This window comes from Oculina patagonica, chromosome 5 (genome assembly GCF_052425735.1).
Source record: "Oculina patagonica isolate OP01 chromosome 5, crgOcupat, whole genome shotgun sequence".
NCBI classification, from domain to species: domain Eukaryota; kingdom Metazoa; phylum Cnidaria; class Anthozoa; order Scleractinia; family Oculinidae; genus Oculina; species Oculina patagonica.
In genome coordinates, this window is record NC_135762.1 from 14,462,743 (window position 1) to 14,483,921 (window position 21,179).

The following is a 21,179-nucleotide window of genomic DNA, read 5'->3' on the forward strand; positions in this document are numbered from 1 at the left end:
GATGCTAGCGAAGGAAGACATTCTGCGCTGTATAACGTACCAGTGAAAGTGGCGATGCCAACATTTTTTTGTCGTTTGAGTAAATAAAAATAAAATTTCAATTTGTTCACTCGTGAAGCTTATGTTTTTGCGTGTTTATTCAAGCTAGCTGAATTGCCGAAACTTTCGGATGTATACGGCCGATACGCTTTCGGTGGAACTCAACGATCGGACATCGCAGAAAACTAAATTTATCACGCTGGTAATGTGCTTCGTTGTTTGCAAATACGCCACGCACTTTGCCTAACCTATGACCGTCGCGTTATGATGCCGTAGAGAAAACTTGAAATTGTCACGAGCGAACTCCGCCACGCACCATTGACACAGACGATACGGTCGTTTCTTTCCCCGTTTTTACACAGTTTCGAACTTCTCTTACATAAACATCGCTAATATTTACCTTCCAAATGTTGCTGTCACAACCACTCAAGTTCAAAACGGATGAAATTGAAATTAATTGAAAATTCAGCTCCGCCATACGGCCAAAGTTTGTGTCGATCTGTTTTCGTGGCGAACGAAGAAGTTGAAATTTCTTTGTTCTGTACTCGACATTTCATTGGCTGAAGCTAAAAATGTAGAAATCTTTTGTTTCAGTTCTGCTTTGTGATTGGTTAACTTTGTCTGGGTGACCCCGGTTACAGTAGCCGCACTGTAAAACTGTCCGGCAGAAAAAGCGAAACGGTGCGCCGGACAAAAAAGAAAAACATGTTTTTGTTAAATATAAAAACGGTATACAAAAATAAAAAAATCGGTAGGAATGGTCCTTTGCTTCGGGGGCGAACTTGCCACGACCCAAAACCCACGACCGACCCACGACCCACGACCCACGACCCACCCACCCACGCCATTTATCTGACCCTAGAGAATCACGTCCAGTTGTTTATTCATCTGCACTTTTTGATTAGCAATTTTTGGTTCAAAAACGTTCCTCCTAGATTAGATGTCTTGCATATAAACAAGTATGTATGTGTTGCTTTGGCAAAGCTCTGTTTGCTGGGATAATAAAAGACAAGACTACCATTTGGCAGATTTTGGCCACGGGTGTGGCCGTTTATTTTTTATATCAAGGATTGAAAGCTTAAAATATGGAAACCTTAAAGTATTATCCCAGCAAAGGTGAGGGAGAACCCGCCACAGCCCGCCATGAGGTACGAGTGAGCGGGACCCCACCCGAAGCCAAAGCAACAGACACAACCCACTGACAATGTGAAAGTAAAGAAGAGAACATAATTCTCACTAGCATATAACAGTAAAGAATATGGCCACTGGAAATTCTCATGATCACTGTAGCATTTAGGACAAATTAACCCAATACCACAACAAGCACAACTTAGAGTTTAGACCTATAAGCAACCTGAATGGCAATGGTAGGTTACAACAAGTGGGAAGTTAAGGTGAGACTGTAATCCATATTAAGTAAATTATAAGTATAGAGGTGCATCTGTTTGAACACTAATTATTTTTGGCTTGTCATTTGCTGTACATACAAAGCATACCTTAAGTACGCTAAATAACGAACATGTATCTAACTAAGGTACATGAACCTGAAAGCACACTCTTAAGACAACCATGACTGTAAAGCGGCCCAAGTGCACTGTACACATGGCCAGTTGCACCGATAGGTAGTTTTGTAAATTGTAACAAGAGAGTCTGTCCATGACACTTGGCAACTGCGCAAGTGTGATATACCATTATAATATAATTGGGTGTCAACTAAGCCCTTTTTACAACTGTACTTTGAAGATTGACCCCAGTAGAGCTGAGCAAATACAAACTAGATAACTAGTAAGTAAACGGAGGCCAGAAAAAACCTGCCACAAAAAACCCCGTAGGGAAAAATTGGTCAGGAAATCTGGGTAGGAACCAAGGCTCAAGCTCTAGCCCATCCTACAGGGCATTAACTTATGTTAAATTGTAATAAATATTAATTACTTCATACCAGTACAAGTGTGCTCGCCCACCCAAAAAAGGGGGAAGGAGGACTGGAATTATCGCAATATGAGTCAAGGATAGAGTAATGCCAACTAGGGAATTTGCTTAAGTTATAAAAATATAAGTGGTCCACCACCATTTAGCCCCTGCTCAATTGTGCTGTCCCACTTATATGAACAAATGATTAATCATAAGTATCAAGTAATGTTTGACAGGTCTTAACTCGAATTCAGGTTGAACATACATTTTGATAAGTTATTGAATGTAGCCTCAAATATTTGAGTTATTCTTAAGGTCAGAAAGCAATAGCCCCTGCCCGAATTCTACCAATCTCTTTACTACAAGTAGATGTTTAACCATGAATCCAGGCCTTACAGCCCATGCACGTCAACTTGGAACTAACTACATCCCAGTGGCCTTTGCTCGCACAATTTGATCCACAAATTAATTGGTTAGACAAGAATCAAGCAGCTCCAAAGAAAAGTTACTCTCGAGGTTAGGAAACATTTGTCCTTCCTATAACTAATTCTTTCTCTCTAGTAATCACTCAACCCCTTAAAACCTGATGACATGTTTAACTGAGTGGCCCTTGTTTACATGGCAAGATCCACAGAATTATTATTTTGTCAAATTTTGCTAAAATTAAAAGTTATTTATAAGGAGAGGAAACAGTTGGCCCCTGCGCAAATGCTTCCACCTTACAGTAACTTCTGTAACCAAACACAAAATATGTAGCTCAGACTGTTGCCCTTACACGACAGTTCACTACTGTGACATTGCAACCACTGAAAATTTTTACGGGTGTAACCAAGTGGCCCCTACTGACAGTAAGTGTGATAAACTAAATTATTATGAACTTTATGATCTGACAAATTCTCCTGATATTAAAAGTTATTCTCAAGAATAGGAAACAATTCACCCCTGCATAAAGGGCTCCAACCTAGTAAACTCTATAGCCACACAACAAGTATATCTCAGAATGTTGGCCATTGCATGACAGTTCAACCCTACTATACAAAAACTAAACATTGTTACCATGTTTAACCAGGTGGCCCCTGCGCACATGGTCACAGGGCACAGAGGAGTCAAGTTTGTCCGCAATTCAAAATCTCTACCGTGCAAAACGACCTTCAAAAGCTTTTCAAAGCGATCGTGTAAGCCGTACGTGATACAACGCCGTCATGCGATACTTGTATCGTCTGGTCTGATGATATCGTATTCGTACCCTCATGCGACATCCGCAGACAACAATGTTTGTGGGCGTTACCAGAGAGACCAGCAGTAAGAAAGAAAGCAAGGGACGAAAGCGATTTGAGGCGAAATTCCGATCCCTCGTTACTCGCTCAAAATCAAACGGAACGATCTCATTTTTAACATGTGGTTTAAGACTAGTATTGTCTCCCCATACACTGTAAGAAAATCTTCAAACAAGTCGTTTAAGCTGTATTTCGGGGGACGAGTTTTAGGCAGTTAAAAATTTGTTTTCGTACAATGTGGACCGGAGGATACTGGTGGCGGAAATGCGTCACGAGACATGTGATGTTGCAATACCGTAATGTGTTTCACAAGTAACTTAGCACTTTGAAGAGAAAACCTTGTTTTCCACTTTCAATTTCTTCGGATTGCGTTGTACCTCGTCTGGTTAATTTCGCTTTTCCCGGAGAGCACTATTCATATTTTGAATCTTACCGCCGGTCGAAAGATCAGTTGTTGTTTTGAATTTCGGATTAGTAACGGTTGATTTCATCTGTCACAGCATGGATCTACACACGACTTCCGTTTCCGCCACCAGTATGCTTCGGGTGACATCGAGCCGATCACGTGGTATAATGTTTCGTCCCTTGTCTCTTTTTCTTCTCGGCACTTCGTGCCTCGTCGGAAAGCTTCGCTTTCCGAAAAAAAATCGTCGCCCGAAGGGCGACGATTTTTTCACCCCAGGCGACCATTGTCAGAATACGATATCACCAGACGATCTGCAAACAAGTATCGCATGACCACGTACGCTTACACGATCGCTTTGAAGGTCGTTTTGCACCGTAGAGATTTTGAATTGCGGACAAACTTGACTCCTCTGTGCCCTGTGACATGGTTTGATAAACTAATTATGACCTACATGAACTGTCAAAGTTTGCTAATATTTAAAGTTATTCTCAAGAATAGGAAACATTTGGCCCCTGCGCAAGTGCTTCCAACCTAGTAAATTATATAACCAAACAGAACAAATCTAACTCAGACTGATGGCCATTGTGTGACAGTTCAGGCCTACTATATTACAAAAACTGAAAAAAAAAAAATGTTCACCAGTTTAACGCCAAGTGGCCCCTGCGCACATGGTTTGATAAACTAGTTAGGACCTTTATGATCTATGGCTGGACTCCTTAGGAGAAACCGTTAAATGCTGCACTGGCTGTAGCAGGAAAACCAATGTACATAACTTCCTGAAGGGCTGAGGAACATTGTCAATCATCATCATCGGCATCCTCGTCTCGGAGAGGCAATGGTCGGCGCATCAGTGTCGACAGGCTCTTGAGTGACTTTTGAGGAACATCAGGTACAAGGCAAATAAATACAGGTCAGCAAGACGAACTGTTCATCCGTCTGGAGCGGAAGAAACCTGTTAAGCTAATAAATAAAAACCTCCAAGTGGGTAGTAGGCCTAAAATAATAGCTAAACATCACAAGCGAAACAACCAAATGAGACAATTAAATGTCATCACAGGTTCTAAAATATCTTCATATATGTACTCCACGAAAACAGGTTTTACCCTAACAGTATAGTATCTCATGAATGAAGTTTACCAGTTACAATCACGGTAATTTAACCCCAATAAATAAGTACATGCCGAGAGGGTATAGAAAGCCCGAACACGGAACATGATAAACTGAGGCACAAATACATGTAACCTCAAATTTAAAAGCAACATGTTGGCAGGGCAAAAATAGCCCAAACATAAAAGCATGAGAAAATGGGGTATTAAAATAATCACTCTAATAAATAGGTACATGCGGTAAAGGGTATATATAACCCAGGTGCAAGGCAAATAAATGCAGCTCAGCAGGAAGAACTGTCCATTAAGAAAATGAATAACTGGAGGTACATTGACCAGAGCTGAAGAAACCTGTAAACCTTATAATAGAAACCTCCAAAATGGGTAGTTGGCCTAAAATGATAGCTAAATATCACAAGGGAAACAACCAAATGAGACCATTAAATGTCATCAAAGGTCCTAAAATGTCAGTACATGTATATATGTACGCCATGAGGACAGTTTTTTAGCCTAACAGTACATATATCTCAGGAATTAAGTTTACCAGTTAACATAATGGTAATTTAATTTTGACACCTTGGATGAACCAAAATAAGTACAATATTTTGGTGTTATAAGGCAAGAAATATCTAACCAACTGCACAGACTTTTTTTTTTTTTTTTTTTTTTTTTTTTTACTTTATAACATTGGTTTAAAAGGCAATAATTTATAGAACCTACCCTCATATTTATCATACAAAGATATCAAATGAAAGGAAAAAACTTTGGGGGATTTAAGGACAGGGTATCACAAACAGAAGCTGAGGTATACTTATTATAACTATAAAATCCATCAGATTGTGCCTGATATGCTGCTCAAATGATGTTTAAGCATTTAAGCATCCTTTTATGCTGATATTCTCAACATTGAGAACTGTATAATTGTATAAAAATTATTGTACCTGCACTTTCCGAAAGGTCAACATACATGTACATGTTGTACATCACTTACAGAAATTATGAGGTAGTTGACTAGCTCTTCAAATTAATGAGCTGACAAGCAGGGAAAGAAAATGCTAATGACGTGCTTTGCATAGCAAATAAGCTGATGAACCTTTGAGGCTATTAGTGGATGTATTATAAAGTTGATATTGCAAGAATTTCTCTTAGCAATTATTAAAAAATAAAGTTAGGTGTATTCGCTTTTTTCACGATCCCATAATACATCTTGTTTTATTTAAATAATCCCCCAAAATTTTTGCATAAGCATTGTTTTCAATTTCTCTGGGGACGATTGCACGTCACTGTAAATCCCAAGAGAAATTGAAAACAATGCTTATGCAAAAATTTTGGGGGGTAAACAAGATGTATTATGGGAACGGTGAAAACAGCGAATTGGAATTCTTACATTGGAATTCTAATAAACTCTAAATGGAGGGCACAGAGCCGTATTCTCAAAACCTTGTTACTGTAATGAAAAGAAACTTGTAAAAACTTAGATTAACCTAACGACACCAATTAGGAACAAAAACCCCATTTATTGAAAAAAACAAATGCATCAAGAATTTGTTCCAATACCCTCCTCGACTAGCAAGGCCTCTGACCATAAAGAAGATGGTGATGGTACAGGTAGTGGGGGTGATGTCAATCAAAATAACCACATTAGAAAAGGCCCGAAAACTGGGTAAAGTTATGCCTTAAAGTTCTCTAGAATAATGGATAAGACCCAGTCCTTTAGGAATTTTAATTAATACTAATAATAATAAAAATAATAATAATAATAATAATAATAAGTGAGTGTGTGATAACAATCATTCAAACAGTAATAATAATAATGATATTAATAAGTGTGTGTGATCACAATTATTCACACAACGGTGCGTAACACATGAATGGCACATGACAATGCAAACACAATGCCTGGCCGATAAGATCATGCTACACCGTGAATAGATAAACAGGCACAAGCCAGGTATAATTAACCTAGACTTGAAAAACCTGACAAAAAATGGAGTATAAATAACTCCAATTTATAAACAACATGCCGGCAGGGCATAAATAGCCCAAACACAAAGCATGATAAAATGGGAGATATAAATCATCGCCCCAATAAATAAGTACATGTCGTGACGGTATAAATAACCGAACACGGAACATGACAGACTGAGGTATGAAGAACCTAAAACGATAATAATAATAATACGTGTGTGTGATCACAGTCATTCACACAGTAATAATAATAATGATATTAATAATAATTCTAACAATAATAATAGTAAGTGTGTGTGATCAAAATTATTCACACAACGGTGCGTAACACATAAATGGCACATGACAATGCAAACACAATGTCTGGCCGATAAGATCATGCTACACCGTGAATAGATAAACAGGCACAAGCCAGGTATAATTCTATCCCATCATCCTCAGTGTAGGGATCCCATGAGATTGCACCATCCAATCCCAGAATTCAATGCACGTCCTTTCCCGCTTCGAGAGCAAACGTGTACGAATTTATCTCTTCAAATTATCGGGAAAAATCGAATATTTTTCCCTTTTATGTGGATATTTGGAGGAGCTTTGCCCTCGCATACCACGAGGCACACCGGAAACCACGGGTTTTCCGGTTTTCTCTGCGTCCAGTGACAATCACACCGTGTTTGTTCTGTTTCGCGCCTAAATTACCAATGGCCGAAAACAGCGAAGATGAACGTCTTTTTGACTACTTATCGGCCACTGACTTATCGGTCAACCCACGGGGTGAGCCGAAAACTAATGAAACTGCACCCAAACCACCGGTTTCTACGGGGAGCAGGTCAAAACAGAAGGCCACGTTGCCGAAATCCTCTGCTAGCAAACCTCGTGCCCAATCGAACAGCAAACATGATGCTGTTATGGAAGTCCTTAAACAACTTCAGGAGGATCAGTCGGCATCTCTATCATCGCTTGGAACGGCGATTAACTCTATGGCAGCGACTGTAAAAGAATTTACGAAATCCGCTGCGACCAGTGGATCCCGAAAAAGGAAAAGGGACGAACTTAGTGATCGATACGATTCGGAGGATGATGAGCACGAGGAAGAGGACACCACTGACTCAGTGGACGAAGCATGCGACAAGCTCGCTGCAGTCACAGCCGAGATGGCGGAAACGCCCGAGAAGTCAGCAGAAGGTGAGGACGATTTCCTTGCCGAGCTGTCAAAGATTTATGATTCAGAAGGAGCTGTGAGTGAAGCTGTGAGTACACAGTTGGCAGAGGGGTCACAATTGATTTTAATGAGAACCCTACTCAACATTTTGTACCAAGCCAGTACAAAGTTAACCCATCTGAGGTAAAGGTTATTGATGAACAAATCAAAAGTTTTCTTGAAAGGGGTATCATTGAAAAGGCTATGCACTTATACGGCCAAAGAAAGATGGCTCTCACAGGCTTATTCTTAATTTGAAACAACTAAATGAATCAGTAGAATATCATCATTTCAAAATGGAGAACCTAAAAAATGCCATTACTCTCATGACCCCAAACTGCTTTATGGCTTCCATTGATTTAAAAGATGCTTATTATTCTGTCTCAGTCAGTGAAAGTCATAGAAAATACCTGAGATTCATTTGGAAAAATCAACCCTTTCAGTTTACCTGCCTTCCTAATGGTTTGAGTAGTGCACCTAGAATATTTACAAAAATACTTAAACCAGTTTATGCTACATTGTGATCACAAGGGCAAGAAAATGTGGGTTACATTGATGACTCCTATCTCCAGGGAGGTACCTTTGAGGACTGTGAGACCAGTGTGGCTGTCACTGTCAAGCTGTTTAGCGATCTGGGATTCATTCTGAATCACAAAAAATCCGTTTTCCAACCAACCCAGTTTTTAACATTCCTGGGTTTTATTTTGAATTATGTCAACATGACAGTCACCTTGACAACCGAGAAAGCTACTAAATTGGTTACAAACGCCAAGGCAGTACTGCAAAAGCAGTCACCCTCAATAAGGGAAGTTTCTGAACTGATTGGTATTATGGTCTCTAGCTTTCCCGGTGTCATGCATGGTCAACTTTTTTATAGACAGTTAGAACTTGACAAAACAATGGCCTTAAAGGCTAGGAAAGGGAATTTTGATGCTTTAATGACCCTGTCCCATCTCAAAATCTGACTTAGAATGGTGGATAACACACATACACACTGCCTTCAAACCGGTCTCTCATGGCAACCCTAGTGTCACTGTTTACTCTGACGCGTCTTTGACCGGTTGGGGTGGTGTTATGAATGAGGTGTCTACTGGGGGTCCTTTTTCAGAGGAAGAACAGACCAACCACATTAACTATCTTGAGATTTTGGCTTGTTTTCTCACACTTAAAACCTTCTGTGCTAACCTGAGAGATTGTCAAATTAAAGCAATGATTGACAATACTACAGCCATTGCTTATATTAATAACATGGATGGTAGAACCATAGCATGCAATCAGCTAGCAAGAAATCTATGGCTTTGGTGTATTGAAAGAAATCTATGGATTACTGCAGGCCATATCCCAGGGAAACTTAATGTCATAGCTGACACAGAATCAAGAAAAGTCTACCAAGACACTGAATGGAAACTTGACCCAAAAGTTTTTGAGAGGATATATTCTCACTGGGGAAAACCATCAATAGATCTTTTTGCCTCAAGACTCAATTTCCAATTGAGACCTTTCGTCTCATGGAAACCAGATCCAGAAGCTTTTGCAATTGATGCTTTTTCAATAAGCTGGAAGGAAGAAAATTTTTATGCTTTTCCTCCTTTTGCTGTTATCAACAGGGTTCTGCAGAAGACCGAACAGGATCAATCCTGCGGCATAATTGTTGTTCCAATTTGGACCACTCAGATCTGGTTTCCACGTCTGCTACGGATGCTTGTCGACCATCCTCTTCTTCTACCTTGTTACCCCCAAGTACTAACCCTTCCAACCGATGCTCAAATGAGGCACCCTCTACACAGGAAGTTAAAGCTAATGGCATGCAAGTTGTCCGGGATTCACTGCGAGCAAGAGGAGTATCAGAGAAAGCTTCAGCAGTTATCCTCAAATCCTGGAGAGGAACCACTCAAAAACAATACCAGACATATCTCAAGAAGTGGTACAGTTTTTGCAGCAAAAGGGCTTTGGATCCCTGCTCAGTGTCTCCCGTAACAGCTCTGGATTTCTTGGCTGAACTGTTCGAACAGGGCTTAGGCTACAGTGCTTTAAATACTGCCAGATCTGCGTTGTCTCAAGTTTTACCTTCTCAAGCTGGAGTTTCATTTGGAGAACTGCCCCTCACTAAACAATTTATGAAAGGGGTTTTTCAAGAGAAGCCTTCTCTTCCACGATACACAGCTACATGGGACCCAGCTTTGTTGCTGAAATTCTTAAAAAGTCAATCCCCAGTTGAAAAACTAGACCTCAAAATGTTAACTTTCAAGACTGTGACTTTGTTAACTCTTCTTTCAGCCCAGAGGATACAAACTGTTCATTTATTTGATATTCGCAATATGGTGATTAGTGATTCTGTTGTTAAAATTTCTATTGGAGATAAGTTGAAACAAACAAGACCAGGTTATCATCTCCATGAACTTGAATTTCCAGCTTATTCTCCTGATCAACAACTCTGTCCTGTTACAGTTGTTAGGGAATATTTATCCCGGACGAAACCTCTCCGGGGTCAAATTACAAATTTATTCATTAGTTTTGTAAGACCACATAGGCCAGTCAGTAAGGATACAGTTTCTCGTTGGGTCAAAACTACTTTAGGCCTAGCAGGGGTTGATCTGACCCGATTTAAACCACACAGTATTAGGGCAGCATCTAGCTCTGATGCATCTCAGGCAAGTGTCCCTCTGGGAACCATTTTCCGAACAGCAGGCTGGTCCAGCCACTGCACCTTCGCTCAGTATTATCAGAAGGAGGTGCACAAACAAGGAGATTACGCTACTACTGTTCTAAACGCTTCAGTGCCTGTGTTGTAATTTTTTGATTACCAAGAATCAGTAATTTTTCACTGTACAGCAGTTTTTTGCCATTAAACTTGTTGAGTTTCCCTTTTTTGGGTTCACAAATGCTGTCTCTCAACATCTCATGGGATCCCTACACTGAGGATGATGGGATAGAATTGAAAAATTAAACGAGACTTACCTGTAAGTTGAAGTTTGATGGAAATTCTATCTCATCATCACGAAGTTAACGCGCACCTAAGAAATATTTTGAAAAGCAATGTGTACTCTATTGTGTATGCAGAAGGAAATAATGTTTCCCAGAAAAAAAAGTGTCTGACTTTTTTTCCAGAAACATTATGTTTTTTAAGTGAAAGTTTCCCTAATAACGCACTTCTAAGAAATATTTTGAAAAGCAATGTGTACTCTTTTTTGGGGGAACCTTTGGGCTCCAGCTATTGTATAATTTAATTCCTCACCACTATGGGAAAATTACTCAGCTGTTTTTTTTAAAGAGCATCACAATTGAAGACAGCAAACATCTTTATTTGACACGCTTGCCAAATTCTATTCAATATGTTACTTAGTTTCCGTTTTTGGAACAAAATTGTTAATTAAAAAGTTGCGATGAACAAACAACTGGACGCGATTCTCTAACATATCCATCGTGTTAACGCACGCAAAATATTGCTTTTCGTTTAATTCAAATAAGATCGACTAAGTTTCGGCAAGTATCAAATTTAAAGTCAAGAGAAGGTAATATTTTCAACTTTTTGTGAGTTATTTTGACTTGTTGCTAACATTTTTACTGCTACGCTACCATTTGAATCAAAACTTTTAAGGGCGGTTTGCACTACACGTCCGTCATTAGAGAGATTAAGCATGACGTTTATTTTTCACGCGAATGGCAAAAATTTAACTTCTGCTGTCTGCCGTTTGGCGTTTATACACAGAAATGAGTAGTTTTGTGTTTTTCGTGAATGTATGATTTTTTCCCTATTTTTAAGAAAAATTGGTTTTAGAGTTCGATAAAAAGAAAACAAAATGAAAAGCAAGCTTGCGTTTGCCGTTTTCCGTATAACGTCATGCTTATCTCTCTCATCATACCTTGGGAGAAGCGCTGAATTTCAATATGAGAGGAGTTAGTAGATCGATTTGTTTCCTGCTTTGCGCTGTTGTTTATGAAAAATGGCGTACGATGCGCTATTTTAACAAGATGATGAACGAAGGTGAAGCGAATAACTGAGCGAAGGCCAGTTTAGCGAAGGGGCAAGCATTCGAACCTCACAATAAAAATGGTAACATATTTAATTCAATCTGTCACTACAAGGCAACAGTGTTTGCATCATTTAGTCACTACACGCAAATAAGTAAATTATTTTTGTCCGTTCTGTCATTATATAGAAGTCACAACACAGGCAGGCCAAAGTCTCGATACGAGAAAACAAGTTCTTCTGAATCTCATTAAATCGCGCATAAACGATTTTATAAAATAGCTATATTAAAATTCATTTTTTAAGGCCTTTGATAACAATTTGTTGTTGGCGTTATCACTTACGATAATCACTTACATCTTCAGCTTCAAAAAAAGGTAGAAAATAACTTAATAGGATTTAAATTATTCTAGTTCTAGATTTTTGTTAAACATTAATTAATATTACTCGATTTCCTGATGGATTTCGTCTTCATTATTCATGTAAGCGTTTATACGAGAAGAACGTGACTCTTTCGAAAGTGAGCGGTGTTAAAACTATCAAAAACGTCATCCATCACGATAAAATTACGGTAATAATCGATTAATTCAAAATTCAATTACGTCTATTTTTTGTTTTAGTTCTTAGCAAAAAAGCTCTATTTTTTTTTTCTGGATACGCAGACAATTTTGGTGGAAAATTTATTATGACGATTTTGTGTGCCGGGGCGGTAAGGTTGTACATTGGCAAAACCGGTTTTTTTTTCAATATACGTATAATCTCAGCCGTTGAGACATTCGAAAGCTTACTCCTTCGCTGAACAGTTCGCTTAACTGCTCACTTTACCATTCAGCAGTCTCGTCGCCTTATCCTGCTTGAGGCCAGCCGGACAACTGGCAGTCAGCCCAAAACTAAACGCAACATCCGCTAGACACTTTTTAATCGGGCGTGGCCGATTTATAGTTTACCCTTTGGTCGTCCTAGACGATAGTCTCCTGTCGGCTAAAAATGACAGGGATAGCCTGGGCCAATCGGGTTCATTTCAGTTTTGACAGTAAATCGTTGTAGGTCGACTTTTGGGCTAATCTGCAATCTGGTTCTCTTCTTTGCTTCGGCGGGAGGACAGAGAAAAAAGCTTAAGGGTAAGGTACTAATAATCACCATTGTGAAACTGTAGTTGCTTTGACAAGTTGAAGCTATTTTGGTAAATAAAAGGGGTAACGTCATTCATGTCACGCAATGTTTTTGTGGGAAACTTTGAAACTAGACGCTTTGCTGGTTTCTACAAATAGCAGTGTGATCTGGCGGTACATTTTTTTTGAGGCGGACTCCACTTTAAAACTATTTTTTTATATATTTAGCAAGAAGTATGTCGATTTTCATTTCCGCACAGTTGGGCGTCAAAGTCGCCTGTCACAAAAAGTAGAATGTTTGCACAACTTGGTTTGGATATATTTTAGATTTGACTAGTGACGTTAGTAAGACACTTCTCAAGACGTCAGCAAAACATTGGCAATGTACAGTATTGGTGTGAACTTGAATGGAATTTTTTACGAGATCAGTAAAGCTATCGAATGAAAAGATGACTTGAAAATGAAAACTTCGAATAATTATAATTAAATACCAATTGAATTTTAGATGAGAAATTCCGGAAGTGACATCTGTGTTCAAAATAGGAATTTTTGTACAACTTAAAGTTCCGAAAAAAAGGGACCACATGTTTTGTAAAAATCACAGACAAACATGATCAGGAAAACAAAACAGGCCAATGGGTTTTATTCACGAAAATACAACTTTCTTAAGAAAGAGTTTGTAAACAAGACAATGGAATCGAATTACATTTCACACGAAATTTGCATACATTTGAACTTGCAAAAAAGAAGTATCTCTGCCGAGACATAATAGCGAGACCTTACATTAATAATTATTGTATTCTGATCTGATTGTTATTTTTTATGCATTAACTATTTGAAAGTGGTTTTCATCGATGAAAACAAAACGGTTTTTCATTCGCTGCTTGAAGTATTTATAGACGTGAAAACATTCGCTTAATCAAATTACATTCTGCACGAAATATTTTGTATCCATTTGTCCCAAAACTTTGAGGAAATTGAAATCTTTGTGGACAGTACTGCATAAAAGCAGTTCATAGAATTGAATAAAAAGATAAGAACCATATTGATAAAGGAAATTTTAAAACTTTATTTTGGCTCATTTTGACGAAATTCAGGATTTTCAAAGACTGCCAGTAAACGGCTGTATCTTGTCTGTCTCTAACGATTTTGCTACGGTTTCGAACGAGCTAATTTTTCAACATGATATCATGGTAGCGGGCAGAAGTCGGTTCGTTCTGAATTTTTCAATACGGTATACAGGCCCTCTGTACAGTAAAAAACGTTTTGGGAACAAACCATTGTGAACTTATTTTCTATGTTGATCAGTAAAAATCCTTAGTATGACATGGGGTTTTTTATCAAGTTCGTTAGTACGTTAATACTACAAGGTGTATAACCTCAGAGAATTAATATCAAGTGTGTTTTGTTTTATTAGCGGTTTATACTCTAAGGTCTTGGTATGGGAGATCAAAATTAAGGTAAATTTCTGTTATTATCTGATTGCTTGGCACAGATTAGTACGATACTGAATTGGTTAGGAAATTAAACAAACATTAAATTGAATGAGAGTAGAAAGGGAGGGACAGGTGGAGGTGAAAGGCTAAGGAGATGGAAAGGGAGGGAGAATTAAAATCCATGCTTGGTTATATCACGCAACCTTTGACTTCTGTTGTTTTCTCACAAGAACAAAACTTAAGGTGGGGTTCTACCTGAATTTGAGTGGAACTTTAAGAGATTTAAAGAAGGGATTGAAGAAAAACAGTTGACCCCCTCGCAAGAGCACTCCGGGTTATCAGGAGACTGTTTGGTGTCCGTCCACCAATTTTTAACTTCAAATTCAAATTTTAAAATCACATTAAATCTCCAATATTTCTTATTTGTCTAAATTTTACTAATCCTTTGAGAAAAACTATCGCCTCCCAGACATCCCTCAAAATCGTCCAAAAATTAACAAAATACTGCAAAACAAATATATATGGGATAAGTAAAGCTTTTTTGGATTCCTTGAAACGCGGCTGAAATGGTTTTCAGTATTTTCCAGCCCTTATACTTTGGGTCAGTACTACTATTCTTCACCAGTTGCTATTACAGTAATGGTATGAAACAAATACCTAATCATTGGTCAAAACGTTGTGATCATTTTCTTGACAATAGTAGTTTCCTGATTAGGAGTTGTATACTGTTCCATTAAAGTGTAAGGGCTGGAAAATACTGAAATGCGTCAGCCACCTTAAGCGTTGAAATTGGTCTTCAGGTAAAAACCCCGCCTTTATTAAGTATTGCGAAAAGGCTGCACTTCAATCGTTTTTTGTATTGTGCGAAATATATTTTTATAAATTGAGACCATTATGTCATTAAGTAATAATGAAATCTTGAAAACATTCCAGATTTTCATTATTAAATAGAAACACGAAAAATTCAAATTTGGGAAAACAAGCCTGTCAAAATGACGTTGCCATGGTTACAAGTTACTGGCACAATAACTAATCCTACCAAATTATTGCGAGATAAATTTTAGATAAACGCGCAAAGTTTGGCAGCGTTTGGTTGAATCTTGAAAAAGTTATAAGCGTCCAAAGTCAGCGCGGGCCTCAAAAGCCCCCCCTCCCCCCCCCCCCCGCCTGAATAGCTTTAAGTGACTGTTTTTCCAGTGATTTTTACTGTACTGTACCCTGCCTTTCAAGTCAAAACAAATAGCTAATTACTAAGCGCCCGATTTTAAGCTTCTCAAGCTTCTCAAGCTTCTTGTTACATCTGGATTCCTTGCTGTAAGTAACAGTCTCTAAGTGCTAAAAAAATGTCGAGATTGCAAATGACGGAAATGGTACAGAAATGGTATATTATTAATGGTAGCTAAGTAGCAGGACTGAAGATAAAGAAGCAGCCAAAGTAACAGGGAATTGATGGCCAAATGATGTTGACTGAACTCTTGCCGATTGCTTTTTGAGAGATGGAAAATTGTGTAACACTTTAGTTGAATTCACTTGTCTTCTCTTTACAATTTAGATTTGTTTCATTTCTCGTGAGCCAAGAATCATAAACATAAGAGGGATTCTTGTAGGAGAGGCATGACAGAGATGTTTACAAGTTTATTATACGTTCACACATGGAAGGAAACATGTGAAATAGGATTTTTTGTTCCACAGCAACTGGTTACACAATACTTTCTTCTTTCGTATCTGTCTCTCAGTTCACAAGAAGAAAAGTGTGGTACAACAATGAAAGCAATTATATAAAGATACATAATTGCAACTTCAAGTGATGCACAATTTCCCATCACTCAAAAAACAGCCTGCAAGGGTTCAGTATTAATTGTCGTTGTCGGTTTAATTAGCCATACTTCCATTATATTGTCTCGTCTATTTACATTCAGCGGTACTAAGTATCAAACTAATTATCACACTAAGGTATCAGACTTTATTATATAGATAGGAGTTTACGCGCGCTCTGACTGGCTAAAAACCTATGTTTTATCAAAGTACAAAACATAGAAAAATCATGTTTTATTGTTTTTCGTCTGTTTTCCTCGAGTGCTTCGCGCGTCGTTGACTGTTCGTTGGCTATAACCACTCGTATCCAACAAGGGCGAATGGAATAATTGTTTTATTAAAGTATAAACCCACTGGACATTTCATTTTCATGTAAACGAAGTGAGGCGAGAAAATTTGTGGCGTGGTGTTCACTGCTTGAGTTGAATGAAACTCGCAAGGAAAGCGAGCGACAGAGTTTTCTTTCGAAGATTTTCTTCGAAAATCTCCTCTTAAATCGTCTATTTATGCTGGAACTTGATTGTGACAACAAACAAGGTTTACGGGAAGATCCGAAGCAATAGCCTTTCTGGAAATTATACGCCTTGTTCAAGTCGAACGAAGCTAAGGACGAATGTCATCGATACTACTATATTATGCTGAGACAAAATTGCACTCAGAGTCGGTGAAGTTTATTGAAAATCAAAATAGCAAGATCAAGATTAAAAGGTAACAAACTTTGCTGAAATGCTTAGCCTTATTTTACGTCGAACGGCTGAATGAAATTGTGTCAGTTTTCTTGTCTTCCTGTAAACTATGTTCTGCTGTTCATCTCCGTTTACTCGCTCTTGTTGTACATATTTTTAATAAAGCTCTTCACTAGCGGTGTCTTAAAATCTATATCATAAAGCAAAGAAAGAAGCCTAAGCCATGTTTTATTCTGTCATAAAACACTCCGGGCATTTGAGAACACTCGAGAAATGTAGAAAACATTCGCCTGCGGCTCATGTTTTCTACATTTCCCTCGTGTCCTCAAATGACCGTCGTGTTTTATTATTTATTTGTTAAACAAATCAAACAAAAAAGACTAACAACATCTTAATACCCGTTTTGCTGATTATGCGAACAATACACCGATTGATTTCCCGATCCCGCAGATACACTGTCGTTCAGAAGGTTGCGCGTATACTTGATTTGATTATTGATCGAAAACAACATTGAGGACGGAAGAAGGAAGGATAGAAATGCAGCGTACCCTTTATAACTTTAAATATGTCGGGAAAAGGGAAGTGACTCGACAATTGTGTGCACGATTGTAGTTAAGTTCAACATTTACAACAAAGTGATCGTATAGTGGTCTTTGTTGTGACTGAACAGATATGAAACTGGTGGTGTATATGCAGGTCTCCCTTTTAAGAATGTTTGTCTTCCAAGCCATATTTAACAATTAGAACACTCGTTTTATATGAGCGAATAGTCAACGAGGTGTAGTTAATAGAAAACACAGGCGAGTAGTCTAATAGTCTTGTAGTCGAAAAGTTACAATGCTTCGTATTTTTAGCCAAAAATCAAGAAAAATTGTCCCTTTTATAAAGAGCAACATGTGCGATCGTATTCTTTTAGATATTATATCCGTATTTGAAAAAATAGCGATCGTTAACCCATCTTTGAGGCAAACTGAATCTGAAGAAGTGTAAACAGTCCTCAGCTGTTTTTTTCTTACATGCCCCCTGGAGATGAAGAGAATCAAGATGATTAACAGCCGGAACCCGGATTCGCCTCGCTGTCGCATAAGAGCATTGTTATGCAAATATGAAAAGTTAAACGTAAAAAGGGCTAGTTGAAAAATATCTTCAAATGTGAAAGGAACGAAAAAAAAATAAATAAATAAAATAAAAAAATCGTTACAGTATGAAATATAATCGAGGTTAATTTAAAATACATTTTCTCCCCGCTTTTCTTTTACTTTATGATACTCAGCTCAGAAGAAGAAAAAAATTCACAGAAATGTAACAAATTTAAATCGTAAAAAAGAAATAAGATCAAGTTCAACCAAACAGCTTATACGAGTTCAATATCATGTTGTCAATCATGAAGATGTCCTTTTTATAAGACTTCCACAGCCATACTTCTGTTATATTGGCTACAGTGTTACACGAGCATATATGATGCCCCAACGTTTTATCCGTCTTGTCTGCTAAATTCAACGGCACTTAGTGCTGAGTATCATAATACAAATCGACGAGAAGTTTTAAAAACAACATCTCTGTTGCAGTTTCGCTAATCCATCGAACTTGCCTATATCCGCAGGTTGCTGCCGTTCGATTATGATGTTCGCCAACAACAGCTCAACAAACTCTGTCAGCACTGATAACGGCGCAAATGGAAAGTGTTTGCTGCCCATTGATTTTGTAGCCGTCATGATAAGCTATGCTACTATCTATAGTGTCCTTATGATTGCCTCTCTCATGGGAAATTCCCTGCTTATCTACGCGTCCCTTAGATCAAATATCAAGATGGGCCACATGATAGCAAACATAGCTGCTTCAGATCTCTATTTTTCCATAGTTCACTTTCCTCGTGAGATTGCGGTTCAAATCAACGGCTCGACGACATTTCTTGTCCATGGATGGATTGGATCGTTCCTCTGTAAGATCTGTGCTTTCGTCACGGATGTTTCTATTGCTGTGTCTACACTATCCTTGCTTTTAACTGCCGCTGATAGGTTCGTCGCCGTTGTATTCCCAAGAAAATACCTTCTAATCACTGTCAGAAACCGCCAGCTTCTCAACTTTTTCACTTGGATCTTGGCGATGGCAATTCACTCCCCATATTTCTACACCTTCAAATTGGAGACAGTAAATGGGGAAACTCTTTGTATCACAAACTGGGAGCCGGCCTTTAATCACGAGTTAACACATGCGCTACTACACTTCGTTACTCGTTACTGTTTTGATTGTGCCACTGGTGGCGGTGTCCATTTTGCAGACTATAACTTTGGCAAAGCTCAGAAGTGACAAGTTGGTGCCTTTTCGTACTTCCATCGCCAATCAACAACGCATCAAAAGAAATAAAAAGCTGCTTAAGATGTCTATGGCGATCGCTTTGGCCTTTGCCTTGTGCTGGTTGCCTTTTCTTGCCCTTTAGTTTCTTCAGCTTTACTTTTCAAGCTCAATCCCACAGTGTAGTCTAGGCTTTACAATTTTTGGTCAGTTTGCCATCCTGTTTTCGTTGTGCCATTGCGTAGTGAATCCATGTATCTGCTTCACTTTTATGCATCGTATTCGTAAAATTCTAAAACCGGCTCATGCGATTTCACAGAGGAAGAGTTCATCTTGTATGGACACAAAATTATGACAGTTGAAACAACATTTCCTAACATTTCTTGGCTAAGAGCCCACAGCTAATTGTGGGAATCAGCGCAATCTACAGTTTGCTAATCTGCTAGCAAATAAGTAAATAGTCTTTAGGTTGCGCTTGCAATGCATTGTTTCCAGAGCAGTAGTATAAATTGCTCGTCGATTCGCTTCTTCGACTAAGCAAGAAATTAAAGAATTGCTGGACGAAAAATACTTAGTCTGCCTCTGCCTCTACCTCTGCCTCTGCCTCTGCCTCTGCCTCTGCCTCTGCCTCTGCCTCTGCCTCTGCCTCTGCCTCTGCCTCTGCCTCTGCCTCTGCCTCTGCCTCTGCCTCTGCCTCTGCCTCTGCCTCTGCCTCTGCCTCTGCCTCTGCCTCTGCCTCTGCCTCTGCCTCTGCCTCTGCCTCTGCCTCTGCCTCTGCCTCTGCCCCTGCCCCGGCCTCTCTCCCTGGAACCAGGCCATACGCCGAATACTATTCAGTTTGAATAATTCAGTCAGTTTAAAATTCAAAAACACGTTGAGAGCAGGTTGAAGCAAGAATGTTTTTCGTCGACTGTTGATGTGTTTTAACTACATTTGGAAGGTGATTTGCGATTTCGTTTGAGACAACACAGCAGTATTTTTATACAAACGTGAATGGGGCTATTAAAAGCCTTGTACATCTTCATGTATTCAAACACGGAGGATGGAAAGGCATAATAATGCCTTATATAAAACTAGTGGTATCCACGGGTTAGAGCGTGCGGGCCTATAAAGAGTCGTGTGAGCAATAAGCGGAGGTACTGGTAAGAGCATGCGTAATCTAAGATTGCAAAATACATTCATGTTTCACGGCAATTATTCTATAAAGTCATAAAACAGGTCGCAAAATACTATATAGTAAATTTGGTAAATTACTGCACAAAAGAAAATTATTCCGAGTAACGCGTCACGCAAGGAATGCAGGATTTTATCGTTTTCTATTGTCGCGAACCAATCAGAGTTGTTTTTTGATTGACAGTTTTGCGAAGTATAATCGAGTAAGCGATGTGAATCAAGATGTGATCTTAGATCGGTCGTTGAACACGCTATGTTGTCAGTGTTCAATCATTCGTTTTGCCGCCGTTTATCTGATTCCAGCACACCAAATCTTCTACAGCAACGCCTAAAGAACGTCTGCAAAACATAAGTTTGAATTTTTTCCATCTTTTAATATGTGACAAACTGTTGAGATTGACACATTTTTTTCGAATTCTAATAGTTCTTGGTGGAAGAAGAAATTTTCAACTTCCGGATTGAGCTGGCCTGTTAATAAACGTGTTGGCACGCTTGGTACGTAATCCGCTGGTCACTGTCAAGATTAGGGTTGCGGGCTTCTCTTGGGCCCGCAATAAGATTTTTAATTCGATATCAGTCCAATACTATAAACGCCGGGATCAATCTCCGTGTACATTTTTACTTTTTATAAAGACTGTGGACATTTATAGATCCTTAGCTCATGAGAGAAATACCCTTAAAAGGGAAAAATTACATTTATAAATGTATAGCAAGTGAAATACGATACAACTTTCCAGATGAGTTGGAATATTATTTGTCAATCCTGTCGCTGCCAGTTTCCGACTTT

At 38.7% G+C, this 21,179-nt stretch overlaps 1 pseudogene across 1 annotated transcript; it reads left to right on the top strand.

The window, feature by feature from the left end:
• The first annotated feature begins 11,305 nt into the window (after positions 1–11,305).
• On the top strand, positions 11,306–19,845 carry LOC144655683 (galanin receptor 2b-like; annotated as a pseudogene). The gene is made up of 2 exons (XR_013571171.1): positions 11,306–11,417; positions 18,528–19,845. The product of XR_013571171.1 is annotated as a galanin receptor 2b-like (transcript).
• The last annotated feature ends 1,334 nt before the right edge of the window (positions 19,846–21,179 follow it).